The sequence below is a fragment of the Stegastes partitus genome, unplaced genomic scaffold (assembly GCF_000690725.1).
Source record: "Stegastes partitus isolate 25-593 unplaced genomic scaffold, Stegastes_partitus-1.0.2 Scaffold1980, whole genome shotgun sequence".
NCBI lineage: Eukaryota > Metazoa > Chordata > Actinopteri > Pomacentridae > Stegastes > Stegastes partitus.
Window position 1 is genome coordinate 26,334 of NW_007579711.1, and position 6,368 is coordinate 32,701.

The following is a 6,368-nucleotide window of genomic DNA, read 5'->3' on the forward strand; positions in this document are numbered from 1 at the left end:
CAGCTTTTGTTGTTCATTGAAGTATGACTTTTTACATCACGCTATACTATGACTTTTTTCATCATGCTATACTATGAGTTATTACGTCACACTATAGTATGACGTTTTTGCGTCATGCCAAACTAGGACTTTTTAACGTCACGCGATACTATGAGTTTTTAAAAACATACTATACTATGACTTTTTAACGTCACGCTATGCTATGACTTTTTAAAAACATACTATATTATGACTTTTTAATGACACGCTCTACAACTTTTTTACTGACACACTATACTATGACTTGTATTACTTGTATTACCACATACGATATTGTAAGTTTCAAAACATATTTTTTAACATAATATTAAAGTAATTCTTTTAAAATCTCATAAAATACAGTATAGAAAGTCTTATAAAACAAATGGCGACAGTAAAACAGAGCAGCAGCAGCAGCAGGTGGGTTTGGTATTTGAGGATGTCTCTGTTAGCAGCAGCTTCCTTCATCTCCTCAACCTGCTGAACACAGTTTTGTCTCCTCCTTCCTCTTACAGTAACTCCGTCTGGAGGCTTTAGATCCTTCACGCTGCGACTCTAATTACCGCATCAGGTCTCTGATGCTCTGCTGCTTCTATCTGCTGATGTCTTTGTGTTTTCCTCGTCTCTCCTGGAAACTGTGTTTGCAGAGGAGAAGCCGAGCGACGTGACGCCACGCTGAGCTGCTGAGAGCGCAGCAGCCTTCAGCAGCAAAAAGGTTCTTATGAATCAAAGGAGGACAAACCGGGACAGAAACCCACAAAGGAGACAACAGATCCACCGTCGCTGTCACATCCAGCAGCTCTGCACAGACAGATATACAGAACAAGACCTCCGTCTGCTGTGTTCAGCTCACATGAAAGTCGACCTGACGTCATCTGAAGGCTCCGTTATACATCAGTTCATGTTCGGGGGAGAATCTGTGCTGAGCTTCAGGAACTGAGCTGCCTCTCAGCAGAACAGATAGAAAACATGAGGGACGATATCTGTCTCGACTGTTCAACAGCAACTCATAGCTGTTAGCAGGAAAACTGGCACTGCAAAGATCAGAAACAGTTAAAGTCAAAGGAAGATATGCTCTGATACACTCTGATCTACTAAACTGATCAGCTTGATGCTCATTCAGAGCAGAACCAGTGACTGAACTTCACATGTACTGGTCTTACATCCAGACTGTTGGTCCACTGTGCTGCTCCACAAAGAGTCCATGCAAGAAAGACACACTTAGTCAAAAATTAGTCATCTTTTGTGTCTGACTTTCTGCTTTAATACATAGATAACAACAGCTAAAGCCATATAAAGACTGCTAAATACAGCTAAAGCCATATAAAGACCGCTAACTACAGCTAAAATCGCAAAAAGACAGCTAAAATCACAAAAAGACCGCTAACTACACAGCTACCATCACATCAAGACAGCTAACAACAGCTAAAGTCAGATAAAGACAGCTAACTCCTGCTAAAGCCGTATAAAGACTGCTAACTATAGCTAAAGTCATAGTGAGACAGCTAACTATACAGCTAAAGTCACTTAAAGACAGCTAACTATACAGCTAAAGCCATAGAATGACAGATAGCTTCAGCTAAAGTTATAAAAACACAGTTAACCACAGCTAAAATCACAGAAGGACAGCTAGAGTCAGCTAAAGACAGCTAACTCCAGCTAAAGTCATAGAGAGACATTTAACTAACGAGCTAAAGCCATATAAAGACAGCTAAATACAGCTAAAAATCACAAAAAGACCGCTAACTACAGCTAAAGTCATACAGAGACATTTAACTAACGAGCTAAAGCCATAGAAAGACTGCTAACTACAGCTAAAATCACAAAAAGACAGCTAACTACACAGCTACCATCACATCAAGACAGGTAACAACGGCTAAAGTCACATAAAGACAGCTAACTCCTGATAAAGCCGTATAAAGCCCGCTAACTACAGCTAAAGCCATAGAATGACAGATAGCTTCAGCTAAAGTTATAAAAACACAGCTAGCTACCAGTATAATCACATTTCGAGCGCTAACTCCAGCTAAAGCTTCTTGCTAACTGCAGACCACCAGGTCAACCTGATCAATCTGCTGATCAACAGAAGGAAACTTTAACTAATGAGATGTTTGATTCCGCCGACGCTGCAGTTCAATCAGTAACACTTCTCAATAAAACACTCATTATCTCTACTCAGGTTGGTTCTTATCATGAAAAACAAGCCGTCTGCAAACATGTGGACGACATGAGTCCGTGACAGTCGTCCTGCACTGATAGTTGATGTAAACTGGGATCATTCACAACGTATTGATCAGTGTTTCTGTTGCTGCAGCACATGCTGGTCAGAAAGCCCTGATAACTAACCGTCAGAGCATCACCTGAGCTCACCTGAGCTCACCTGAGCGCCTCCACCTGGAGGCGAGAGCAGCATGCGGGAGGCAGAGCTGGAAAACCCGTCGGCAGCAGCAGTGCAGCTGATCCACCAGCGTGTTGGTGTTTGTGTGTGTTTTAAGGGATAAAACGCCAAAGAATCTGGGGGGATGTTTATCATGCAAATGGCTGAATAATGGATGCGCTCAGAGCCGATTTGTCTCTGACGCTAATTTGTCATCGGCTTTTTGGGAGATCTATGAGCACAATAACGTGCAGCAGCGAAACACAACACAGACACACTGGCAGCGCCTCACTAATTGGTGTGTTGTGGAGCTGCTGCTGCTGCTGCTGCTATTAAATAATGTGGAAACAGAAGAGTGTCTGTGCATGTTGGCCTGCTGCGATAAAACAGGAGTGTGTGTGTGTTTGTGTGCAACAGTTACTGATGTTAATGTGTGTGACTCATAAATAAACACAAACAACAACAACAACACCTACAGTCAATAAATCAAAACACTGTTTTCACCAGGCAACCTGCTGTCATCACGTTTTCACTACAAACCACAGACCTGAGACTGATGCACCAAGTCGTTAGCTTAGCATGATGTGAGACTGCTACGGCAGACAACACGCCGCAGAGCGAAGAGGCGGCCATGTTTGGTTTCAATATGATCCAGAAAACAGAAAATCTACTAAAACCTATGAACAGAGCAAGAAACTAAAAAAAGAAAAATATTCAGTGACAAGATTATCTACAGAAAGTGGCTAAAGACCGCTAACTACACCTAAGGTCTTAGAAAAACAGCTAGCTGTAGCTAGCATTGAAAAAAGACAGCGAACTACAGCTAAAGTCACAGAAAGACATCTAACTACGGCTAAAAAGTCATATGAAGACAGCTAACTACCGCNTACTGGTCTGTACTGGTCTGTACTGGTCTGTACTGGTAGCTGCTGTCAGACTGCTTCAGAGAGTCTCAGTGTTTAAAGTGCAGGAAGCCGTTTATCTCCGTTGAACCTCCAACACGCTGCTCAGCTGAATTCAGAAGCAAACTGAGCAGAAACGTCAGCGTTGGAACAAAGTGCAGTTTGAGACCAACATCCCAGAATGACTGGTTCCAGCTGAGCTTCATGTCGGTCACGTGGACGGTCCGTTCTCTGTCAGTGGTTCCTGTCTGCTGAGGAACAGGTCCAGTTGTTCTGGTTCCTCCAGCCACTGCTGCTCGTTAGCCGGCTCCATTGAACACTCCAGTAAAACCAGCAGAACCACAGCGAACTGCTGCTGCTGTGGCGGTCCTGTCTGGTTTGGAAGCACCACTAAAGAGTTCTGCTCGTTCGTTCAGTGGTTTCAGATGGTTCTGCTTTTGTCCTGATGAACGGTGCCGTATTGTTGTCGTCGAGGTGTTTCGTTAGCAGCTCAACACAACAACAGTCGCCTTTATTTAGAGAATACGGCTGAAAAAACATTTTAAAATATGAAGGAACATAAACAGACTCTTTATTTCTGTCTGTGATTAAAACCAAACCAGAAGTCCTTCAGTTGAAGTGTTCAGGTTTAATCAGGACTAAGCGTTGGTGGAACCTAAAGCTTGTGTTCACCCAGAGCAGACCCTGTCAGAACCACCAGAACCAGCAGAACCAGCAGCAGCTGTGACTCCTGATGTTGCAGCAGCTTCTGGAGAACCTGAGGAGGCTCTTCAACAAACATGACAGAACCCAGAAGAACCAACTGAGGTCCAAACTGTGGGTCAGAAAACCACGTTAGCTTGTAGAACGCGACCAGATCCAGGATTCTGCAGCTTTAAAGGAATAATTCAACCATTTAGGACGTTGAAGCTGAAGCGTTCTTTCATCGCTTCGCTGCCACTAAACGTTTCAGCTGTTTTATTCTCGTGCCAGTTATATGTCATGAATGTACCAGACGTTTGTCTAACTGCTTCTCTACTTTCTTTTTCTACGGTCGGGTGGTTTAATCCGTGTTAGTTGATTCTATGTCGTGTTAATAACAACCAGACGCTGAAGCCTTTAAATAAATCCACGTACATGAGACGACTCTTTAGCTTTAACATCTGTTAGAACTCAGAACCTGCTTTCACACCAGTTGGACCCGGAAGCTTCACGTTTCATCAGCGGTCTTCGATCGATGCCGGACGGCTGAGAAACTTTTTCGAGGATCTTAATTCGTGATGTAACGACGCGGAGGTTCACTAAATCATCTGCGCGATTTTATTTTTAACTCGCTCTGGGATCAATTTGAGGCTTCACGCCGCCGCTCGCCGGCTGATTTCGTCTCGATTGAATTTAAAAAAAAAAAAAAAAAAGAACACAAATACATAATAATTCCCGCCCTGTAAAGCCGAGGCGGTAATTAGCGCGTCCTTGTGTTTACACGCGGCGCCGTGAATAATCCGGTTCGCTGCACAACGCGGCGCTGAACGCAGCTCGTTTCATGTGAGCTTAATTGACTCGAGCGCCGTTATTGATTTAAACTCCGCTGCAGGAGCTGAGCTCTCACCGCTCAGCACCTGGAGCTTCAGACGGCTTCCTCGTTAGCGCGTCTGAAGCCGCTCCGGTCGCACGCCAGGATTTACGGGATGATGAACTCCTGACGTCAGCGGAGGACATCAGAAACCTTCAGCGTAGCCGGGCCTCGTTTCATCACAGCGGCAGAATAAATCCTCTGAAGGAAGCAGGATCAGCGGTACCGGCTGAACACGGTCGCTGTTTAAAGCCTCCATAAACACCAGCGTGACGTTTCCGACGCTGAACGCTCACCGACCGTTCATCAGAGCTGCACTCCGGCTCCACCTTTAGTTTCCGGTTAATACGACGCTTTAACAAGTAATAAAACAGTTTAAATCCGCTCCGACCAGCTTCTCTGACAGATGCTGTAATCTGGTTCATTTATTAACGTCCTGCTTCAGTTTAATCATAAATAGTAAATTCAAAACAAGATAAAGCAGCAAAACCAGAGATTTAACTGTAAAATGTGGCGTTAAATCCTAAAGTGTGTCCGTCTGAAGGCAGCAGGTGATGAATATTGTAGCACTCGCTGATGAACGTGAACAAAAAGCAGCTTCTTCAGTTCTGCTCAGACTGAACTGGGCTGAACGCAGTCGGCAGCGTTTCACGACTGTTTGATTTGAAATCGGTTCTTCTTCAGGCAGGAAAAAAGACAAGTTCAGTAGTTTCTATCCTCTGTACCTCGCTCTGAGTCCTAAATGTTTGATGTTTAACGCTAGATGTTGGTTTTTGAGTGTGAAGAAGCTTCTGTTTTAGCATCAGAGCCTCCAGTTAGCGTTTCCCTTCACACTCCAGGCTGCAGCTCGTTTTCTCTCAGGACCAATCAGATTCTCGGGTTTTACAGCCGGACGGACACGATTGAGTCGTTTCATTTGATCCAACGTTATTCTTCTCCTCGCTGCGTTTATTTCAGGGCTTTGGCTTCTGGTTACTTTGAGAACTTTGAAGATTATTAATGAACACATTATAAAGTTTAATAGGGATTAAACCACCGGCTGAATCCAGACGGCAGCAAACGGTCCAATCTGTCCTAAAATACTCTGACTTCATACCGACATACTAAAACCAACACAGGAGCTGATGTGGTCTCCTCGTCCTGGAGATGTTGAACCATCTCCATGTCTCCAGACTTTTCCTCCCTGTTCCACCATCAGCTGGATGTATCTCCACCAGCTGGTTCCTGGTCTCTGGTTCTGATCCGTGCTGCATGTATTCATTGATCCAGTAGGCTGGATTCTCCTCTCAGTCTCTCTGAGGAAACTCTGGCTGCAGTTCAACCTGGAAACTCATGAATTATCACAATTTCAGGCTTGAGTTTGTTTTATTTTCGTGACGTATGTCACACGTGATGCATTCAAGGAACATCAGGAAAGTCCAACATGCTGTGATTCTCTCTGTTCTTCAGTGTTTTTGTGGGTTTTTTCTCTTTTTAGTCATATTTTATGTTTTTATCATCAGATTTTGTCACCTTTCAT

At 43.9% G+C, this 6,368-nt stretch overlaps 1 protein-coding gene across 1 annotated transcript in view; it reads right to left on the reverse strand.

Annotated features, from left to right (window-relative positions):
- The window catches only part of LOC103373434 (glutamate receptor ionotropic, delta-1-like), a 109,231-nt gene that overhangs the window by 22,091 nt on the left and 80,772 nt on the right, over positions 1-6,368 (reverse strand). The window lies entirely within an intron of this gene.